The 24,921-nt window shown below is 43.3% G+C and overlaps 1 protein-coding gene across 1 annotated transcript in view; it reads left to right on the top strand.

The window, feature by feature from the left end:
• The window catches only part of LOC122926346 (collagen alpha-1(IV) chain-like), an 875,364-nt gene that overhangs the window by 336,807 nt on the left and 513,636 nt on the right, over positions 1 to 24,921 (top strand). The window lies entirely within an intron of this gene.

Below are 24,921 nucleotides of genomic sequence, written 5' to 3'. Positions count from 1 at the left end.
TGCCTCCTTTCCCTCCTATTATTTGTGCTTGCTATGGAGTTTTTATTCCAAGCGGTTAGGAAGGAAGGCAGGATTCAGGGAATTAAAATGTGCCCCATGAGCATAAATTAGGTACCTTTGCAGATTACTTACTCATTATGACCACAAACCCTACAACCTCTTTACCTCATATCTATCGTATATTGGAACAGTTTAGCTCTTTCTCAGACTTTAAAATAAATTTGAATAAATCATGTTAAATCATGTTAAATCAAGACTTAATAGTTAACTCTCCGTTTAACTGGGATACCCCGTATATCACATATCTTGGTATCAAAATACGACCTAACCCGTCAGCGCTGTTGCGACTTAATTATATTCCTCTCTTGCACTCAATAACAGACCATCTAAACACACTAAAATATTTCATGCTGTCCTGGTTCGGCAGGAAAAATATTGTCACATCAGTTATTTTGCCCAAAAAGACTTATCCATCCCTGTCCGAGATCATACTATGCAACACTGAAAAAGAAAATTTGAGGCTTTATATGGGCGGGTGGGAGGGCGCACATAGCCTATTCTACCCTCAGCAAACCCAAGTCTTTTGGGGGGATCGGACTCCCCGATCCGGAGATGTACGGGAGAGCCATTCTCATATTAAAAGTAGTTAACTGGTTTACTAGACAGCCTGGTATAACATGGGTCCAATGGAACAGACAAGCTTCGGTTCGCTTTTTTCGGGACTATTTGTAGGTAGGAAGGAATATTTATATGAGACTAGAACAACCAACCTGATTGTTAAAGCCACTCTGTCTGCTTGGAAATGGCTATGCTATTCCACTACAATCACCTTTAATTCAGACACAAGACATTTTAGCCCATGCCCCTCCAAATTTACGTGACAGCTTTCCCCACTCCATATGGTCCTCTACACAATCAGTTCTGACACTATTTAGTGAGGGAGAGGAGGTTTTGGGAGAAGAAGCTATATTGCAATTATTCCCTGAAAGTAGATTTTTCCTCCTCTGATCTCATTTCTACGGTCATTTATCCATAAACATGTGCCTAAACGCGCATTATTGCACCCATTAACATGGCTTAAGAGTCTATTTTTAGATCAGAAGATGCATACTAAGATGATGTCCCAAATATACAAGAGATTATGCACCCCTATACTCATGCCCATACCAGCCTGTATTGGTCTGTGGGAGAGAGATCTAGGTATCTCTTTTATCCCATCAGAGATAACACAGTTGTTCCTAGCGCCTCACAAGATGTCCAGATGTGTCAGACTCAGAACACAGGAGAATGTATATAAGATCTTAGCCAGATGGTAAAAGACCCCTGACATCACGTGCCTATATATTACCAATGGAGGGGAGATCTGTTGTAGATGTAATAAACAGAAAGGGTCATATTTTCATATTTGGTGGAGTTGTCCGCTGCTTCAGACTTGGTGGTCAGAGATTTTCAGTGCATTAAGATATGCAATCTATAAATCCCGCTATCACCTCACTAAGCGTTGTTGGGAGTCTCCCCCACCAACTCTGCTATAGACCCTCCTCCTCTTTTCAAACATCTCCTCAGTGCGGCTCGACTCTTGATCCCACGTTATCGGTTATCCTCTGAACTTCCATTTATATCTAAATGGATCGGAATGGTAACATAGTAACATAGTAACATAGTTTATAAAGCCAAAAAAAGACAACTGTCCATCTAGTTCGGCCTGTTATCCTACCAGTTGATCCAGAGGAAGGCAAAAAAAAAAAACCTGTGAGGTAGAAGCCAATTTTCCCCACTTAAAGGGAAAAAAATTCCTTCCCGACTCCAATCAGGCAATCAGAATAACTCCCTGGATCAATGACCCCTCTCTAGTAGCAATAGGCTGTAATATTACCCTCCAGAAATACATCCAGACCCCACTTGGACTCTTTTAGTGAACTCACCATCACCACCTCCTTACCCTAAAGAGCCCTCCTCTATGAATGCTATGAATGTGTACAAACCTTCTTTCCTCCAGACGCAGAGGATGTCCCCTTGTCACAGTCACAGTCACAGTCCTGGGGATGAATAGATGATGGGAGAGATCTCTGTACTGACCCCTGATATATTTATACATAGTTATTAGATCTCCCCTCAGTCTTCTTTTTTATAAAGTGAATAACCCTAATTTTGATAATCTTTCAGGATACTGTAGTTGCCCCATTCCAGTTATTACTTTAGTTGCCCTCCTCTGAACCCTCTCCATGTCTGCATTGTTCACAGGAGCCCAGAATGCTACACATTCGACGTGTGGTTTGACTACTGATTCGTAAAGTGATAGGACTATGTTCTCATCACAGGCATCTATGCCCCTTTTGATGCCTGACACTGGTTTCTACAGCTTAGTTTGCTGTTCACTAAAATTCCTAGGTCCTTTTCCATGTCAGTGTTACCCAGTGTTTTACCATTTAGTATGTACGGGTGACTTGCATTATTCCTTCCCATGTGCATAACTTTACATTTGTCAGTGTTAAACCTCATGTGCCACTTTTCTGCCCAAGCCTCCAATCTATCCAGATACCTCTGTAGCAGTATACTGTCTTCTTTTCGTGTTAATTACTTTACACAGTTTAGTATCATGTGCAAAAATTTATATTTTACTGTGCAAGCCTTCTACAAGATCATTAATAAATATATTGAAGAGAATAGGGCCCAATACTGACCCCTGAGGTACCCCACTAGTGACAGTGACCCAATCTGAGTGTGTACCATTAATAACCATTCTCTGTTTTCTATTACTAAGCCAGTTACATACCTACATACAGACATCTTCTCCCAGTCCAAGCATTCTCATTTTGTATACTAACCTTTCATGCGGTACAGTGTCAAATGCTTTGGAGAAGTCCAGACATCCATTGATTCGCCGCTGTCAAGTTTAGTGTTGAGCGCGAATATTCAAATCGCAAACCTTTCAATACCTTGCATACCTTTCAATAAAAAATTTGAATAAAAAAAAAAAGACCAGTAAATGATGGGAAGGAAATACTGCTCCCTTATGCTGAGGTGGTAGAGCCTCGACTGCAGGAGAAGGGGTATGGGCTAATGGGTGATGCAGCAGTTGCTGGTCAAGCTGTACCACTACATTAGCACCACGGTTTTCCCAGGCCACTTTATGGTGATGCTGCATGTGTTAATACAGGGCCATGGTGCTGCAACACCAGCTCCCTTGCGACTCTCATTCTCGCTACTTGCCCGCCTACCAGAGAAAGCAGCAGATCTCTCCTCCACATCTTGGCTGCTGACTTTCCTCTAGAAACTTGTCCTCACTGAAAATCGGAGCCAAGCCGACAGCATACACTACTTCCCAAGCAAAATGAAGAAAAAAATGGAAGATATACAGTACAGACCAAAAGTTTGGACACACCTTCTCATTCAAACAGTTTTCTTTATTTTCATGACTATGAAAATTGTAGATTCACACTGAAGGCATCAAAACAATGAATTAACACATATGGAATGATATACATAACAAAAAAGTGTGAAACAACTGAAAATATGTAATATTCTAGGTTCTTCAAAGTAGCCACCTTTTGCTTTGATTACTGCTTTGTATACTCTTGGCATTCTCTTGATGAGCTTCATGAGGTAGTCACCTGAAATGGTCTTCCAACAGTCTTGAAGGAGTTCCCAGAGATGCTTAGCACTTGTTGGCCCTTTTGCCTTCACTCTGCGGTCCAGCTCACACCAAACCATCTCGATTGGGTTCAGGTCCGGTGACTGTGGAGGCCAGGTCATCTGGCACAGCACCCCATCACTCTCCTTCATGGTCAAATAGCCCTTACACAGCCTGGAGGTTGTTGAAAACCGGATGGAATAGCATGCCGCTGCAAGATGCTGTGGTAGCCATGCTGGTTCAGTATGCCTTCAATTTTGAATAAATCCCTAACAGTGTCACCAGCAAAGCACCCCCACACCATCACACCTCCTCCTCCATGCTTCACGGTGGGAACCAGGCAAGTAAAGTCCACCCGTTCACCTTTTCTGCGTCGCACAAAGACACGGTGGTTGGAACCAAAGATCTAAAATTTTGACTCATCAGACCAAAGCACAGATTTCCACTGGTTTAATGTCCATTCCTTGTGTTCTTAACACAAACAAGTATCTTCTGCTTGTTGCCTGTCCTTAGCAATGGTTTCCTAGCAGATAGTCTACCTTTAAGGCCTGATTCACACAGTCTCCTCTTAATGTTTGTTCTAGAGATGTGTCTGCTGCTAGAACTCTGTGTTGCATTGACCTGGTCTCTAATCTGAGCTGCTGTTAACCTGCGATTTCTGAGGCTGGTGACTCAGATGAACTTATCCTCCGCAGCAGAGGTGACTCTTGGTCTTCCTTTCCTGGGGTGCTCCGCATGTGAGCCAGTTTCTTTGTAGAGCTTGATGGTTTTTGTGACTGCACTTGGGACACTTTCAAAGTTTTCCCAATTTTTCGGACTGACTGACCTTCATTTCTTAAAGTAATGATGGCCACTCATTTTTCTTTACTTAGCTGCTTTTTTCTTGCCATAATACAAATTCTAACAGTCTATTCAGTAGGACTATCAGCTGTGTATCCACCTGACTTCTCCACAATGCAACTGATGGTCCCAACCCCATTTATAAGGCAATAAATCCCACTTATTAAACCTTAGCACACCTTTGAAGTGAAAACCATTTCAGGTGACTACCTCTTGAAGCTCATCAAGAGAATGCCAAGAGTGTGCAAAGCAGTAATCAAAGCAAAAGGTGGCTACTTTGAAGAACCTAGAATATGACATATTTTCAGTTGTTTCACACTTTTTTGTTATGTATATAATTCCACATGTGTTAATTCAAAGTTTTGATGCCTTCAGTGTGAATCTACAATTTTCATAGCCATGAAAATAAAGAAAGCTATTTGAATGAGAAGGTGTGTCCAAACTTTTGGTCTGTACTGTAGGTTCAGGACAAGTGGGGGCATAGAGCTTGTTCCCGGGCCATGCCAACTGGTGCCAACAAGTGTGGTGTCAGGTGTGGTGTCATAGGAACCCACCAACTCCTGGCTGGGGGTGTCTGATGTCACTTGAGATGAGGTAGAAGACAAGTGGCCTGTCACTGAGACTGCTGCTACCACCCCTTCCCCCTTTTTCTGCTGCTACTTCTGCCAGCTCCAGAAACATTTTGGCCTCTGCCCATTCCCTTAGAAGGGCCTGTCACCTGTCTGTCGGACATACTGTACTGTAACTGTAAGGTTAAAAGAGCAGTATTGTCAGGCCGCAATTTCACCCCCTAAACAAGAATGAATGAATGTACTTATATATGATAATGTGAGCACCCTAAAATGTGTAGTATTAGGCCACAATTTCACCCCAGAATTAGGGATGAATGGATGTACTTATATAACAAACAAATTAACACCCCAAAACTTTCACATCAATTTCAATATTAGGGATTAACGGATATATTTATGTATAATAGAACTTGAGCACCCTAAAATGTGTAGTATCGGGCTGCAATTGCACCCCAATTACAGAATAAAGGATTAAATTACATATAAAAGAAGGTGAAGACCCATAAATCTGTAGTATCCAGCTGCCAATTTCACCCCAATTAGACAATCAAGGATTAATAGATTGAATGATATATAAAAGAATGTGAACTCCTCAAATTGGGTAGTATCAGACCATAGTTTCACCCCCAATAACAGAATTAAGGATTACTGGAATTACTGATGTATCAAAGAATGCAAACAGCCTAAAATCTGTAGTATTAGAACCCATTGTATGCCCAATTAGTGCAGCAAGGTGTAGTAGAATAGCTCCTATTACCCAGGATGTTCAATTATCCCTACTGTCTTCCCTGTTATATCCCTACACTATCAATAATCTTTCCCTGAACTGCTCAATAGTTATTTTTTGCTCTTAATTTGTGGTGGATCGTCTGCTCCAGCTCTGCCCAAGATAAGTCCTCTCCTTCATTTCCCTTTGTGTGTTTTATCTAGGCCTCTAGGGAGACGCTTTCTTCTTCCTGGTTTGAAGAAGCAGGTTGCCTCTTCCCTTTTCCCTGCTGCTTAGGGTTTGCCCAGGGTGTTCAGGTTAAGGCACGAGGGCATGTGCATATCCACCCTGAGGGTATGCACATGGGCACAGCAGTTTAGGGAAAGCTTTTAGGGATTGCTAGGAGGTGACCCTTTTCTCCCTAGCTTTTGAGCCTAGTCGTTCGTTCTGTTTATTTTCCTGTGTTTGGTTATTTCCCCGCTTACCTACCTACCGTGACACTTCGATTCACTCATCTCTAATCACAAATTTAAAAAGTACCAGCTTTATCTCAGAAATTAATTTTCCTATTAACAGTTCCTAACCACATCATGACTGTGCCGCATGGTCGTACACTTATGCTTTTTTACATTAGAAGGCTTCCAAAAATTGTTCCTTATTGGGGCAGATGGCATTTAAAGTGTAATTGCTATTTATTTTTTGTTAAATGTGTAGAACAAGTAATAATGAACATTTTTCGAACCAATCTGTTTTTAGCCATGTATGAGGGATGTAGTAAAGAAAGTGTTGTGAGAGAGGAACGTCTTCACTGTTCAGTACTACGCTTCAGTATAGAGCATGTTAGCAGGAGGCAGCATTTGAACATGGTGGAACAATACTTGTGCACATGACTACACGTACTGACTGATGGTTCTGCCCCATTCAACTTCTGGGTCTCCAAATTGTCCACATGGCCAGAGCTTGCCCTGTATGCCTTGGAGGTGCTGGCCTGCCCTGCAGCCAGTGTACTCTCTGAACGTGTATTTAGCACGGCAGGAGGCGTCATTACAGACAGCCGCAGCCGCCTGTCCACAGCCAACGTGGACAAGCTCACGTTCATTAAAATGAACCAGGTTTGGATCCCACAAGACTTGTCTGTACCTTGTGCAGAATAGACATTTATACCACCATCAAACAAACATTCTTGTACTCAAGTCAAGTGCAATGATTCTTTGTTTTATTTATTTTTTATTTGACCCAATATTTTTGGGGCTACCTACCCAATAAAAAATAAAAATAAAACATTGTTGGCTACCTGTTCCTCCTCCATTGCTGCCTCCACCTACAACACCACATTCACCGCCTCCTCAACCTCCGACTCCATATTCACCTCCTTCTCCGAGTTGCAGGTTAATAATTTTTAATTTTTAGTTATTTTATTTAATTTTAAGTTATTTCCCTATCCACATTTGTTTTCAGAACAGTTGCCATGCTCTTAAGCACATTTTACTGCCTTTTACACCCCTCTAGCCTTTTCAAGGACTATTTAAGAGCAATTTTATGCCCTTAATTGAAAAAAATCGTATTTTCAATTGTCAGGTGACATTTTACAATTTTTGGTGTATACAAACCCCTGCTGTGCCTGGGTGACAGGGGCCTAAATCTCTCTAAATCTTCTGTTGTATTGCTGGGTGACATGAACCCCCTTTTGCCGTGAATGAACCACTGCTGTGCCTGGGTGGCAGGGGCCTAAATCTCTCAAAATCCTCTGTTCTATTGCTGGGTGACATGAACCCCCTTTTGCCGTGAATGAACCCCTGCTGTGCCCGGGTGACAGGGGCCTAAATCTCTCAAAATCCTCTGTTCTATTGCTGGGTGACTTGAATCCCATTTTGCCGTTAATGATCCCCTGCTGTGCCTGGGTGACAGGGGCCAAAATCTCTCAAAATCCTCTGTTGTATTGCTGGGTGACATGAACCCCCTTTTGCCGTGAATGAACCCCTACTCTGCATTGCTGACATGGGCCTAAATCTCTCAAAATCCTCTGTTCTATTGCTGGGTGACATGAACCCCCTTTTGCCGTGAATGAACCCCTGCTGTGCCCGGGTGACAGGGGCCTAAATCTCTCAAAATCCTCTGTTCTATTGCTGGGTGACATGAACCCTCTTTTGCCGTGAATGAACCCCTGCTCTACATTGCTGACGGGGAACTACATTTAGTGAAAACATCTGTTACTGATCGGAAGATGCGCGACAACAAGCGCATGCTGATGATAGCATTCCCACCTGACAGCAGGGACACAGTGGAAGCACAAGGCGAAGGCAGAGGAGGAGGAAGAGGTCGCCAACACAGCTGGGGCACCGCCAGCACCTGAGAAGGCAGGGTTTGTATGGCCGAAATGTGGAAAAGCTTTGTCAGCCTTGGAGGTGCTGACCTGCCTTGCAGCCAGTGTATAGTGTGATTGTGTGTTTAGTACGGCAGAGAGAATTATCACAGGCCACAGCCAATGTGGACAATCTTACGTTTATTAAAATGAACCAGGCATGGATCCCACAGGACTTGTCCGTACCTTGTGCAGAATCGACATTTATGCCAGCCTCAACCATCCATTCTTGTACTCAAGTGCACTTATTCTTTGTTTTATTTTGTTATATGTCCCAATATTTTGGGGGATACCCCAATTTAAAAATAAAAAATAACACAAATCAGTGTTGGCTATTTATTCCTCCTTCACCGCCGCTTCCACCTACACCGCCACGTCAACCTACACTGCCACGTCAACCTACACCGCCACATCCACCCATCCACCGCCTCCTCAACCTCCTACTCCTAGATCCAGATTGTTATTTAAAAATTTTCTGTATTTTATGTTATTTTAAGTCATTTCCCTATCCACATTTGTTTGCAGAACAGTTGCCATGCTCTTAAGCACATTTTGATGCATTTTGCAGCCCTCTAGTCCCTTCCAGGACTATTTTAGAGCCATTTTAGTGCCCAAAAGTTCGGGTCCCCATTGACTTCAATGGGGTTCAGGTTCGGGGTCAAGTTTGGGTCAAGTTCGGGTCCCGAACCCAAACTTTTTATTTTAAGTTTGTCCGAACCTGCCGAACCCGAACATCCAGGTGTCCGCTCAACTCTAGTCATGGTCAGTGTCACTGTCATCATCATTATTAGTGATGAGCGGGAGGTGCCATATTCGATTTCGCGATATTTCGCGAATATTCGAATGAATATTCGTGTTATATTCGTCGAAATCGAATATTCGTAATTATTCCAATTATCGCGAATAATATACGAATTTTATTTTTCCGCGTATTGCGATTATTTTTCTTGATAGTATAAGGCAACATTCCTATGCTAATTGACTATGGCTAGGCTAATATGTGTATTTTACGAAATTTCTTGATTTGCTCTAACTTCGTCTCTTAGAATATTACGAATATTCTAAAAGACGAAGTTAGAGCAATATTACGAAATTTCGTAAAATACACATATAGATTGTAATTTAGCTAATATAGTGCTATAATCCCTTTTTTTCCTCTAATTTTTTTTTGCCTCTTCTGAACTTAAGTTTTGTAAAATATGTACACTATTAAAAAATATTACTATAGCAGTATATTAGCTTAAATACAATCTATGTGTATTTTATGAAATTTCGTAATATTGCTCTAACTTCGTCTTTTAGAATATTCGTAATATTCTAAAAGACGAAGTTAGAGCAATATTAAGAACATTTGCAAAAGCCGAAATTGCGATGCGAGTAATATAATACGAAATAATCGCATGAAGATTTCAACTTAGCACTGCTATATTCCATATTCTAGCCTAGTATGGAATATAGCTGTGCTAAGTTAGCACTGCTATATTCCATACTAGGCTAGAATATGGAATATAGCAGTGCTAAGTTGAAATCTTCATGCGATTATTTCGTATTATATTACTCGCATAGCAATTTCGGCTTTTGCAAATGTTCTTAATATTGCTCTAACTTCGTCTTTTAGAATATTACGAATATTCTAAAAGACGAAGTTAGAGCAATATTACGAAATTTCGTAAAGACGAAGTTAGAGCAATATTAAGAACATTTGCAAAAGTCAAAATTGCGATGCGAGTAATATAATACGAAATAATCGCATGAAAATTTCAACTTAGCACTGCTATATTCCATATTCTAGCCTAGTATGTAATATAGCAGTGCTAACTTAGCACAGCTATATTCCATACTAGGCTAGAATATGGAATATAGCAGTGCTAAGTTGAAATCTTCATGCGATTATTTCGTATTATATTACTCGCATCGCAATTTGCGAAATTTCGTAAAATACACATTTAGATTAGATTGTAATTTAGCTAATATGGAATATAGCAGTAAGTTGAAAACGCCACTGACTGGAGCAGCCAGGAAGCCAGGAATCCAAAGGACAGGTAAGAACAACTTTAGAGAAGTGGGAAAGAAAAAAATATAATAATAAAATAAAAAAAACGAATATTCGAATTCGCGAATATATAGAACGATATTCTAAATATTCGCGAAATCTCGAAATTGCGATATTCGAGAAAAAAATTCGCAATTCGAATATTCGCGCTCAACACTAATCATTATCAGCCTTGTGCTTCTGCACAAGCAACTTCTCATTATCCTTCTCCTCTTCCAATGGAAGCTCCCAATCATCCACTTCCTCCTTTATGGGACTTTCTCCTTGTGGGTCCCAACATCTACTAGTGTTGATTACGAATATTCAAATTGCAAATTTTTATCGCGAATATAGGTAGTTAGAAAATTTGCGAATATTTAGAATATAGTGATATATATTCTTAATTTCGAATATTAGAGATTTTTTTATTGCGAATTTTCGTAATGCGAATTTTCATAATGCAAATTTTTATCACAAATTTTTCAATTGCTGAGTAAAAACATGATTCCTCCCTGCTTCTTGCTTGTGGGCCAATGACTCATTGGCCCACAAGCAAGATGCAGGGAGGAATCATGACTATAAATGGGAAAAATGATGAATATTCTAAAAAAATGAATTTATAGCACTATATCGAATATATTTGGGTTTTTTCGAATATTCGTAATATTCTAAAACAAGAATTTATAGCAATATAGCGCATATTCGAAAAAACAAATATTGTGCAATTTAGCTAATCTTCTTTGGTCTAATAGTTGTAATTTTTTTCCCATTTGAAGTTCAGATTGGAAAAAAATTACAAATATTAAAAAAAAAAGATTATAGCACTATATTAGCTAAATTGCTCTACATTCGTTTTTCTTCAAATATTTGCTGTATTGCTATATATTCTTGTTTTAGAATATTACAAATATTTGAGAAAACAAATATATTGGATATAGTGCTATGACTCATTGGCCCACAAGCAAGAAGCAAGGAGGAATCATGTTTTTACTCGGCAGTTGAAAAATTAGCATATTACGCGATCATTACCTTGTCAATTTTTCAAGTTAAAAAATCGTAGAATATAACGAATATTCGAATTCGCGAATATTTGATAAATATTCTACAAAATATTCACAAAATATTGCGAATTTAAATATGACCACTGCCGCTCATTACTAACATCTACAGGGTGGCCAACAAGATGCATAAGCCATTTTTCTTTCACCACTTCATTTTGCATCAGCATGAGCACCTGCTGTAAGATAAATATTAGGGGGATGACATTTTTGATGCCGCAGTTGTCCCTACTGACAAATCTGGTGACACCTGTGAAAGACCTGAGTATGCGTCAAGCGTCTCTTATGAGCTGCCACTACCTGACCTTGAAACAACATATGTTCCCTGCTGTGGTAGTCTGGTGTATGATGGAATTATTCACCACTTTGTGCTGCTCGTACAGATGCTTTAGCATATGCCAGGTGGAATTCCAGTGTGTTGGAACTTTACAGGTTAAGTGGTGTAGCGCCAGGCCGTTCTCTGTTTGCAAGTGGGTTGTGAAAGACATGTACTGCCCCTGCCTGTAATAGCTGCTCCAGGTGTCCGTGATGGCATGCACTCTGTTGCACAGTGAGAATTACAAGGAGTGGCCCACATTCTCCACTCTGTAAGGGATGTTTTTTTGGGGGGAGAAATAATGGTGGCTAGATATTTTCCAGCAAGGCTGAACTCACGCCATCAGCTCCCTAAAGGCAGCAGACTCTACTAAATATTACAGCAGTGACTGTGTAGTGCCCCAGACCTGGGGGCACTAAAATTGCAATGGTTTGTAATGTAAATGCAATGTAATAGAATGTCATGCTATACACTTTGCTCACCAGTAGGTGGGGTACAGTTAACAGTGTTTGGCAAAGGAATGAGACTTACCCATCTCATTCCTCCCCTCTTGGTAGCAGTGGACTGGTCTGACTTTATACCAATGATATATAAGAGCTTATTAGAGTCAGTTTTGGAATCAGAATGTAGAAGGTGTTTAGTGAGGGAGCATGCAATCCATATTCCACTCCTCCAGGACATGTGGACCTCAGAGCCAACTCATCTAGGAGGACATCATTGCCCCAGAAAGACTGTAAGGTCCTGGGCCACAGAAGATTTGCAAACTATGATGTATTTGTATCAGCAGAGTTATCAAGTAATCAAGCTATACAGAGTCCACTGCAAGGTGTTGGGTAACATGTTCAGACACCATCACAGCAGTTCAAGACAGGCATAGGTAAAAGCATGCATCATATTTTGGTCACCTACAGTCAAAGGTGCAAGCTTTATAGCCATAGGGTAATCACGAGACATTATCAGCTAGCAAAATTCTGAGTGTCATATTCTACCACATTGTCAGTTACTATACCTCATTATCTGGGAGGTAAAAATGCATTTTGTACAAACTGTTGCTGGATATGATGCTATTTGTTTTCACACTCAGTAAAGATAGATGTTCTTTGTTCTATAATCTCTACCTGGTTCCTTCATCATTACCTTTATCACTGCACCGAATACCAGGGATTGACAGCCACATGTAGGACACAGTGACACTACACTTCATCAGGGCTACTACCACTACCATCCTCTGCACCGGCTCCTTAGGGGTTCGCTGCAACTTCACTGTCAGCAAATTGCCCAGGTGGGAGTTAAGCTTGCTCACCAGTGAATTGCTTGGCCTGTTATCGATGGCTGATGACATAGAGTAGGAGGAGGTGGAGTAGTCCCAGTTGGAGAAGCAGTAAATGACATACACTATAATTGTTAGCTCTTCAGACATTGAGTGGTATAATCAAATAATGAATTATTTTTTGTATTTAATAATAGATAAAATTAAATAAAACACAATACAATGTAATAAATATAATAAAACATTTCCCCAGTATGTCCACTTACAGTACAGTCTATGCCATTTCCAAATAGTCTACTTGTGAATTAAAACCACTGGCCAGATAAGTATTTCATTGATAGTTAAGCATGAGTACTCTGATTTCTGCAAGACTTAAACGTTGCACTCCTGTCTTTATAGCAGTGATATGTCTGCACTGTGCACTGTTTACCACAACGTAACCAAACTTTGTGCAAAGTGCCTATAATAGCAATATATCTGTATTGTTTACCAGGATGTACTCAAGCAAGTATTGGTATTATATTCAGTTGCTAAATGATGTAACATTTATCCTCCAATCTATTACTTACTGTACCCCTTACTTACTGTACCCTCTTATACTGTTCCATTATTGCAGCAGTTCCCGGAGTCTCATAGTTGCTTCTAGGCATTAACGTTTCACAATTAATGGACCTCTATTGGGGTACCACAAGATCAGCTAGGTGAGTTTCAAGGTGCCCAAACCCTTCCTCGGTAGGTTTTAAATGTTCAAATAGTGGGAAATCTCAGCTGCAAGTGCAGCAAGCCCCTGAAGAGCCTGTGCAAAGGATGGGAGTTGTAGTGGCGCTGATGAAATGTTGCGTGATGGTGTAGGGTTCGATGATGTCAAAGGATCAGGCAGATACAGAGGAACAACAAGTGTTTTTCTTAAACGAGTTCAAAGGATGAATTGCAGTACATCCAGCTGTCATCTGTACAAGGTGCAAGGTCTGTATCCCCAGATAATGAGGTATGGTGTCAAGCAAGATGGCAGACAATAGCACTCCAGAGTAATCCTTCTCTCTATCCTAATGCACCTTCACTAACAGCAATAAGCTGGCACTTGTGGCTATAGGTGTCCACATGTAAAATGCAGGATTTTGTATCTGCCTGTCCTGAACTGTGGCGATGGGTGTCTTAACTTGTTATCCCTTCACCTGCAGCGGAGTCTGTATTGTTGTAGGGCTGGTCATTCTGCTGACCTTGGATTTTGTTGCTTACAGTTTTTCTAGCGACCTAGGACCCTGCAGTCTCTCTGGAGTAGTGGTCCTCACAGACAAGCTGTTTTTGTAGCCCTAGTGTCCTTGGAGCTGGAGTACATGCACATATTCCCTCAGTCCAGGCTTGCTAAGCTCACTCTTCCTAGAACCCTCTAGAGCTCCTCCTTCTGGCAGGAAGCAGGTTCAGTCCAAACCCACCAAGAGGATAGGAATAGAAAGTTCCATTCCTAATATCAGCTATACCTTATTACTGCTGAAGCATACGGCAGATACATAACATAACATGACATCCCAATATATAACGGTACTTATAGATCTTTAGGTGTTCTCAGAATTCGAAATGGGTCAGTCAGGCAAACTTGGAACAGGATTGCTTGATCCAAATATTTCATATAAGTCTCTTTTCAGATGGATCACAATTAAACCTTTAAATATTACATCACATTTCGTAGTAATATAATTTTTTTCGTCACTTATTCAGTCAATTGCATGGCATATTAAAGGGGTTGTCCCATGAAAATATTTTTCAAAGCAGCTCCTGGATCTCAATACTTTTGCAACTGTATGTAGATACAAATTTAGTATAGCCAGTGAGTTATTCAATAAAATGTATCTGTATAGCGCCACCTGCTGTTTTTTTTTACTTATTTCTTTGTCCTGCTCACTGAGATGGCTATAGATGCCCAGTTTCATCCTTTAACTGCCTCCTGAGCTGTGATAGGGTGAGATCTGCAGCCGAATTGACACGGCCCCCTGAGCTGCAGCAGAATTGACACGCCCCCTGAGCTGCAGCAGAAAAGAAACTCCCCTTGAGCTGCCAGCTTGACATAAATCTAGCAGAGCAATGAACTGGGAGATCTCTGGCTCTACGTGAGTTACATGGCTGGTTCTAGCTTTGTTAGTACGAGATTATCATGCACTATTGAAGTCAGAATTTCATTTTGTCATTAGTCACAGCCCCCTGCTGTATGTATGTAATGATATCTTCCATCTACTGGGGAAAGATGAACATCTCCCATGTAATGTTTACCTTTCACCAGCAGATGGCGCACACCCATACATAAAGACTAACAGTGCCACAGCCCAAAGAAGAGATTCACATAGATGAGCTTGAATGTTATTTCATGTAGTTACGAGTAAATGTATTGTACTTTATGCACTGTGTACAGAGCCGGTGCAAGAACTTTTGCCAACACAAGCAAAGCTAAATTTTGGCACCCCCCTCGCAGCTCACCTGGCCCTTGTCCCATCTGCAGCAGCTGGCTTCTCCTCTGTGTAGTCCTGGTATCTTCTCTCTGCTTCAGACAGTCGCTGGTTTGAGGACCATATTTTTGTAGCTCATCTTCAGACCTATTCTTCTCTACCGATGTCCTTTTTTGTCGGCAAGGTCTCTAGTACGGACCACAGTACTCAAGGTGTGGTTTCACTAGACAGCAGTGCATATAGCAAGGTCACAATATCCCTCTTTCTACTGTATTCAGGGGATACTATATCTCTGGGAAGAGGGTATGTCCATCAACTCTTAGCAGGCTCTGCCTCTAATACCACCAGATGTAAGGCAGCTATCCTATAAGTCAATGTTCAACCTTTTTAACAGGCCTTGAGACATGACTAAGCTAATAATTAAGCCAGCATCTCATCTGCAGACAGCTTTTTTTTTTTAGCTATTTGCATACCCTTTTCCCAAAATTCCAGAATAGCGTTCACTGGCCTATAAGACTCCTCAAGCTGTTTAGGTGTTTTCCATAAGGAGATATAGTATCCTCTGAATCCTGACCGGCCTCTCACCCAGTTAAGCCAGTACTCTCTGCTCTTCACTGATGAAAATCAGATGAGGTGCTGGCTTAATTATTAGAGAAATCATATCCAAGACACCTTCAGGAATGCCAACTCTATTGCACACTTTTGTGTCATTAGCACACCTCACCTACCAAACCATCTCTTATTGCAGTGAAGAGGGTGAGTATAAAGACCAACCTCGACTCAGTGCTTTCTCATAAATGGATAAAATTTTTATTGATTATACAAATAAATAAAACAAAGATAACAAATAGTGGTATGGCCCATTCTATTTCATTTGTCCTACAAATGAGGAAGGGACTGCGGCCTGAAAAGTTTTTATTGAACTTTTAGACTATTATTTATTATTTTTGTTTTCTTTATTCATATAATCAGAAAATATTTTAACCATTTATGAGGAAGCTCTGGATTGGGGTCGGTCTTTATACTCACTCTCTCTACACTGTGATTTCTTTCCACATCTGGATCAGGGTGGCTCCTGACTAGGGATGAGCGAACTCGAACTGTATAGTTCGGGTTCGTACCGAATTTTGGGGTGTCCGTGACACGGACCCGGACCCGGACATTTTCGTAAAAGTCCGGGTTCGGGTTCGGTGTTCGTCGCTTTCTTGGCGCTTTTGTGACGCTTTCTTGGCGCTTTTTGAAAGGCTGCAAAGCAGCCAATCAACAAGCGTCATACTACTTGCCCCAAGAGGCCATCACAGCCATGCCTACTATTGGCATGGCTGTGATTGGCCAGAGCACCATGTGACCCAGCCTCTATTTAAGCTGGAGTCACATAGCGCCGCCCGTCACTCTGCTCTGATTAGCGTAGGGAGAGGTTGCGGCTGCGACAGTAGGGCGAGATTAGGCAGATTAACTCCTCCAAAGGACTTGATTAACTGATCGATCTGCAGCTGTGGATCATTGAGCTGCTGATCCTCAATTGCTCACTGTTTTTAGGCTGCCCAGACCGTTTGTCAGTCACATTTTTCTGGGGTGATCGGCGGCCATTTTGTGTCTTGTGGTGCGCCAGCACAAGCTGCGACCAAGTGCATTTAACCCTCAATGGTGTGGTTGTTTTTTGGCTAAAGCCTACATCAGGGTGAAGCTGTCACACCAAGTGCATTTAACCAGCAATAGTCTGTTCATTTTTTGGCCATATACAAAATCAGGGGCAAGCTGCGCCTGTCACCAAGTGCATTTAACCCTCAATGGTGTGGTTGTTTTTTGGCTAAAGCCTACATCAGGGTGAAGCTGTCACACCAAGTGCATTTAAACAGCAATAGTCTGTTCATTTTTTGGCCATATACAAAATCAGGGGCAAGCTGCGCCTGTCACCAAGTGCATTTAACCCTCAATGGTGTGGTTGTTTTTTGGCTAAAGCCTACATCAGGGTGAAGCTGTCACACCAAGTGCATTTAACCAGCAATAGTCTGTTTATTTTTTGGCCATATACTACATCAGGGGCAAGCTGCGCCCGTCACCAAGTGCATTTAACCCTCAGTAGTGTGGTTGGTCAAGCTGTGACACCAAGTGCATTTAACCAGCAATAGTCTGTTCATTTTTTGGCCATATACTACATCAGGGGCAAGCTGCGCCCGTCACCAAGTGCATTTAACCAGCAATAGTGTGGTTATTTTTTGGCCATATCCCAGTCTAATTCTGTCACTAAATCCATACCGGTCACCCAGCGCCTAAATACTAGGCCTCAAATTTATATCCCGCTAAATCTCTCGTTACCGCTGTCCTGTTGTAGCTGGGAAAGTTATTTAGTGTCCGTCAAAGCACATTTTTTGTTCTGAGTTGAAGTACAATTCCCAATTTAGCAATTTCATAATTTAGTGGTTTCTGCTATATCAGAGCTATTTGAAATCTATCCCTAAAAGGGTATATAATATTCAAGGTGCACATTGGGTCATTCAGAATAACTTCACACACACCCGCTACTGTGTATTTCCAAGTCTAATTCTGTCACTAAACCCATACCTGTCACCCAGCGCCTAAATACTAGGCCTCAAATTTATATCCTGCTAAATCTCTCGTTACCGCTGTCCTGTTGTAGCTGGGAAAGTTATTTAGTGTCCGTCAAAGCACATTTTTTGTTCTGGGTTGAAATACAATTCCCAATTTAGCAATTTCATAATTTAGTGGTTTCTGCTATATCAGAGCTATTTGAAATCTATCCCTAAAAGGGTATATAATATTCAAGGTGCACATTGGGTCATTCAGAATAACTTCACACACACCCGCTACTGTGTATTTCCAAGTCTAATTCTGTCACTAAACCCATACCTGTCACCCAGCGCCTAAATACTAGGCCTCAAATTTATATCCCGCTAAATCTCTCGTTACCGCTGTCCTGTTGTAGCTGGGAAAGTTATTTAGTGTCCGTCAAAGCACATTTTTTGTTCTGGGTTGAAGTACAATTCCCAATTTAGCAATTTCATAATTTAGTGGTTTCTGCTATATCAGAGCTATTTGAAATCTATCCCTAAAAGGGTATATAATATTCAAGGTGCACATTGGGTCATTCAGAATAACTTCACACACACCCGCTACTGTGTATTTCCAAGTCTAATTCTGTCACTAAACCCATACCTGTCACCCAGCGCCTAAATACTAGGCCTCAAATTTATATCCTGCTAAATCTCTCGTTACCGCTGTCCTGTTGTAGCTGGGAAAGTTATTTAGTGTCCGTCAAAGCACATTTTTTGTTCTGGGTTGAAATACAATTCCCAATTTAGCAATTTCATAATTTAGTGGTTTCTGCTATATCAGAGCTATTTGAAATCTATCCCTAAAAGGGTAGATCATATTGAAGGTGCACATAGGGTCATTCAGAATAACTTCACACACACCCGCTACTGTGTATTTCCAAGTCTAATTCTGTCACTAAACCCATACCTGTCACCCAGCGCCTAAATACTAGGCCTCAAATTTATATCCTGCTAAATCTCTCGTTACCGCTGTCCTGTTGTGGCTGGGAAAGTTATTTAGTGTCCGTCAAAGCACATTTTTTGTTCTGGGTTGAAATACAATTCCCAATTTAGCAATTTCATAATTTAGTGGTTTCTGCTATATCAGAGCTATTTGAAATCTATCCCTAAAAGGGTATATAATATTCAAGGTGCACATTGGGTCATTCAGAATAACTTCACACACACCCGCTACTGTGTATTTCCAAGTCTAATTCTGTCACTAAACCCATACCTGTCACCCAGCGCCTAAATACTAGGCCTCAAATTTATATCCTGCTAAATCTCTCGTTACCGCTGTCCTGTTGTAGCTGGGAAAGTTATTTAGTGTCCGTCAAAGCACATTTTTTGTTCTGGGTTGAAGTACAATTCCCAATTTAGCAATTTCATAATTTAGTGGTTTCTGCTATATCAGAGCTATTTGAAATCTATCCCTAAAAGGGTATATAATATTCAAGGTGCACATTGGGTCATTCAGAATAACTTCACACACACACGCTACTGTGTATTTCCAAGTCTAATTCTGTCACTAAACCCATACCTGTCACCCAGCGCCTAAATACTAGGCCTCAAATTTATATCCTGCTAAATCTCTCGTTACCGCTGTCCTGTTGTAGCTGGGAAAGTTATTTAGTGTCCGTCAAAGCACATTTTTTGTTCTGGGTTGAAATACAATTCCCAATTTAGCAATTTCATAATTTAGTGGTTTCTGCTATATCAGAGCTATTTGAAATCTATCCCTAAAAGGGTATATAATATTCAAGGTGCACATTGGGTCATTCAGAATAACTTCACACACACCCGCTACTGTGTATTTCCAAGTCTAATTCTGTCACTAAACCCATACCTGTCACCCAGCGCCTAAATACTAGGCCTCAAATTTATATCCCGCTAAATCTCTCGTTACCGCTGTCCTGTTGTAGCTGGGAAAGTTATTTAGTGTCCGTCAAAGCACATTTTTTGTTCTGGGTTGAAGTACAATTCCCTTTTTAGCAATTTCATAATTTAGTGGTTTCTGCTATATCAGAGCTATTTGAAATCTATCCCTAAAAGGGTATATAATATTCAAGGTGCACATTGGGTCATTCAGAATAACTTCACACACACCCGCTACTGTGTATTTCCAAGTCTAATTCTGTCACTAAACCCATACCTGTCACCCAGCGCCTAAATACTAGGCCTCAAATTTATATCCCGCTAAATCTCTCGTTACCGCTGTCCTGTTGTTGCTGGGAAAGTTATTTAGTGTCCGTCAAAGCACATTTTTTGTTCTGGGTTGAAGTACAATTCCCAATTTAGCAATTTCATAATTTAGTGGTTCCTGCTATATCAGAGCTATTTGAAATCTATCCCAAAAAGGGTATATAATATTCAAGGTGCACATAGGGTCATTCAGAATAACTTCACACACACGCTACTGTGCATTTCCAAGTCTAATTCTGTCAGTAAATCCATACCGGTCACCCAGCGCCTAAATACTAGGCCTCAAATTTATATCCCGCTGAATTTGAATACAATACATTGGGCCAAATAATATATTTGTTGCTGTGGTGAACCATAACAATGAGAAAAACATCTAGTAAGGGACGCGGACGTGGACATGGTCGTGGTGGTGTTAGTGGACCCTCTGGTGCTGGGAGAGGACGTGGCCGTTCTGCCACATCCACACGTCCTAGTGTACCAACTACCTCAGGTCCCAGTAGCCGCCAGAATTTACAGCGATATATGGTGGGGCCCAATGCCGTTCTAAGGATGGTAAGGCCTGAGCAGGTACAGGCATTAGTCAATTGGGTGGCCGACAGTGGATCCAGCACGTTCACATTATCTCCCACCCAGTCTTCTGCAGAAAGCGCACAGATGGCGCCTAAAAACCAACCCCATCAGTCTGTCACATCACCCCCATGCATACCAGGGAAACTGTCTCAGCCTCAAGTTATGCAGCAGTCTCTTATGCTGTTTGAAGACTCCGCTGGCAGGGTTTCCCAAGGGCATCCACCTAGCCCTTCCCCAGCGGTGAAAGACATAGAATGCACTGACGCACAACCACTTATGTTTCCTGATGATGAGGACATGGGAATACCACCTCAGCATGTCTCTGATGATGACGAAACACAGGTGCCAACTGCTGCGTCTTTCTGCAGTGTGCAGACTGAACAGGAGGTCAGGGATCAAGACTGGGTGGAAGACGATGCAGGGGACGATGAGGTCCTAGACCCCACATGGAATGAAGGTCGTGCCACTGACTTTCACAGTTCGGAGGAAGAGGCAGTGGTGAGACCGAGCCAACAGCGTAGCAAAAGAGGGAGCAGTGGGCAAAAGCAGAACACCCGCCGCCAAGAGACTCCGCCTGCTACTGACCGCCGCCATCTGGGACCGAGCACCCCAAAGGCAGCTTCAAGGAGTTCCCTGGCATGGCACTTCTTCAAACAATGTGCTGACGACAAGACCCGAGTGGTTTGCACGCTGTGCCATCAGAGCCTGAAGCGAGGCATTAACGTTCTGAACCTGAGCACAACCTGCATGACCAGGCACCTGCATGCAAAGCATGAACTGCAGTGGAGTAAACACCTTAAAACCAAGGAAGTCACTCAGGCTCCCCCTGCTACCTCTTCTGCTGCTGCCGCCTCGGCCTATTCTGCTGCTGCCGCCTCGGCCTCTTCCTCCGCCTCTGGAGGAACGTTGGCACCTGCCGCCCAGCAAACAGGGGATGTACCACCAACACCACCACCTCCGTCACCAAGCGTCTCAACCATGTCACACGCCAGCGTTCAGCTCTCCATCTCACAAACATTTGATAGAAAGCGTAAATTCCCACCTAGCCACCCTCGATCCCTGGCCCTGAATGCCAGCATTTCTAAACTACTGGCCTATGAAATGCTGTCATTTAGGCTGGTGGACACAGACAGCTTCAAACAGCTCATGTCGCTTGCTGTCCCACAGTATGTTGTTCCCAGCCGGCACTACTTCTCCAAGAGAGCCGTGCCTTCCCTGCACAACCAAGTATCCGATAAAATCAAGTGTGCACTGCGCAACGCCATCTGTAGCAAGGTCCACCTAACCACAGATACGTGGACCAGTAAGCACGGCCAGGGACGCTATATCTCCCTAACTGCACACTGGGTAAATGTAGTGGCAGCTGGGCCCCAGGCGGAGAGCTGTTTGGCGCACGTCCTTCCGCCGCCAAGGATCGCAGGGCAACATTCTTTGCCTCCTGTTGCCACCTCCTCCTTCTCGGCTTCCTCCTCCTCTTCTTCCACCTGCTCATCCAGTCAGCCACACACCTTCACCACCAACTTCAGCACAGCCCGGGGTAAACGTCAGCAGGCCATTCTGAAACTCATATGTTTGGGGGACAGGCCCCACACCGCACAGGAGTTGTGGCGGGGTATTGAACAACAGACCGACGAGTGGTTGCTGCCGGTGAGCCTCAAGCCCGGCCTGGTGGTGTGTGATAATGGGCGAAATCTCGTTGCAGCTCTGGGACTAGCCAATTTGACGCACATCCCTTGCTTGGCGCATGTGCTGAATTTGGTGGTGCAGAAGTTCATTCACAACTACCCCGACATGTCAGAGCTGCTGCATAAAGTGCGGGCCGTCTGTTCGCGCTTCCGGCGTTCACATCCTGCTGCTGCTCGCCTGTCTGCGCTACAGCGTAACTTCGGCCTTCCCGCTCACCGCCTCATATGCGACGTGCCCACCAGGTGGAACTCCACCTTGCACATGCTGGACAGACTGTGCGAGCAGCAGCAGGCCATAGTGGAGTTTCAGCTGCAGCACGCACGGGTCAGTCGCACTACAGAACAGCACCACTTCACCACCAATGACTGGGCCTCCATGCGAGACCTGTGTGCCCTGTTGCGCTGTTTTGAGTACTCCACCAACATGGCCAGTGGCGATGACACCGTTATCAGCGTTACAATACCACTTCTATGTCTCCTTGAGAAAACACTTAGGGCGATGATGGAAGAGGAGGTGGCCCAGGAGGAGGAGGAGGAGGAGGAAGAGGGGTCATTTTTAGCACTTTCAGGCCAGTCTCTTCGAAGTGACTCAGAGGGAGGTTTTTTGCAACAGCAGAGGCCAGGTACAAATGTGGCCAGCCAGGGCCCACTACTGGAGGACGAGGAGGACGAGGAGGAGGTGGAGGAGGATGAGGATGAAGCATGGTCACAGCGGGGTGGCACCCAACGCAGCTCGGGTCCATCACTGGTGCGTGGCTGGGGGGAAAGGCAGGACGATGACGATACGCCTCCCACAGAGGACAGCTTGTCCTTACCCCTGGGCAGCCTGGCACACATGAGCGACTACATGCTGCAGTGCCTGCGCAACGACAGCAGAGTTGCCCACATTTTAACCTGTGCGGACTACTGGGTTGCCACCCTGCTGGATCCACGCTACAAAGACAATGTGCCCACCTTACTTCCTGCACTGGAGCGTGATAGGAAGATGCGCGAGTACAAGCGCACGTTGGTAGACGCGCTACTGAGAGCATTCCCAAATGTCACAGGGGAACAAGTGGAAGCCCAAGGCCAAGGCAGAGGAGGAGCAAGAGGTCGCCAAGGCAGCTGTGTCACGGCCAGCTCCTCTGAGGGCAGGGTTAGCATGGCAGAGATGTGGAAAACTTTTGTCAACACGCCACAGCTAACTGCACCACCACCTGATACGCAACGTGTTAGCAGGAGGCAACATTTCACTAACATGGTGGAACAGTACGTGTGCACACCCCTCCACGTACTGACTGATGGTTCGGCCCCATTCAACTTCTGGGTCTCTAAATTGTCCACGTGGCCAGAGCTAGCCTTTTATGCCTTGGAGGTGCTGGCCTGCCCGGCAGCCAGCGTTTTGTCTGAACGTGTATTCAGCACGGCAGGGGGCGTCATTACAGACAAACGCAGCCGCCTGTCTACAGCCAATGTGGACAAGCTGACGTTCATAAAAATGAACCAGGCATGGATCCCACAGGACCTGTCCGTCCCTTGTCCAGATTAGACATTAACTACCTCCCCATAACCATATATTATTGGACTCCAGGGCACTTCCTCATTCAATCCTATTTTTATTTTCATTTTACCATTATATTGCAAGGCTACCCAAAGTTGAATGAACCTCTCCTCTGTCTGGGTGCCAGGGCCTAAATATATGCCAATGGACTGTTGCAGTGGTGGCTGACGTGAAGCCTGATTCTCTGCTATGACATGCAGACTAATTCTCTGCTGACATGAAGCCAGATTGTCTGTTACGGGACCTCTCTCCTCTGCCTGTGTGCTAGGCCTAAATATATGCCAATGGATTGTTGCAGTGGTGGCTGACGTGAATCCTCATTCTCTGCTATGACATGCAGACTGATTCTCTGCTGACATGAAGCCAGATTGTCTGTTACGGGACCTCTCTCCTCTGCCTGTGTGCTAGGCCTAAATATATGCCAATGGATTGTTGCAGTGGTGGCTGACGTGAAGCCTCATTCTCTGCTATGACATGCAGACTGATTCTCTGGTGACATGAAGCCAGATTGTCTGTTACGGGACCTCTCTCCTCTGCCTGGGTGCTGGGCCTGAATTTATGACAATGGACTGTTGCAGTGGTGGCTGACGTGAAGCCTGATTCTCTGCTATGACATGCAGACTGATTCTCTGCTGACATGAAGCCAGATCCTCTGTTACGGGACCTCTCTCCTCTGCCTGGGTGCTGGGCCTAAATATCTGACAATGGACTGTTGCATTGGTGGCTGACGTGAAGCCTGATTCTCTGCTATGATATGAAGACTGATTCTCTGCTGACATGAAGCCAGATTGTCTGTTACGGGACCTCTCTCCTCTGCCTGTGTGCTAGGCCTAAATATATGCCAATGGATTGTTGCAGTGGTGGCTGACGTGAAGCCTCATTCTCTGCTATGACATGCAGACTGATTCTCTGCTGACATGAAGCCAGATTGTCTGTTACGGGACCTCTCTCCTCTGCCTGTGTGCTAGGCCTAAATATATGCCAATGGATTGTTGCAGTGGTGGCTGACGTGAAGCCTGATTCTCTGCTATGACATGCAGACTGATTCTCTGGTGACATGAAGCCAGATTGTCTGTTACGGGACCTCTCTCCTCTGCCTGGGTGCTGGGCCTGAATTTATGACAATGGACTGTTGCAG

Source organism: Bufo gargarizans, chromosome 2, assembly GCF_014858855.1.
Source record: "Bufo gargarizans isolate SCDJY-AF-19 chromosome 2, ASM1485885v1, whole genome shotgun sequence".
Taxonomy (NCBI): Eukaryota; Metazoa; Chordata; class Amphibia; order Anura; family Bufonidae; genus Bufo; species Bufo gargarizans.
This window is presented reverse-complemented; position numbering and strand designations above follow the sequence as displayed.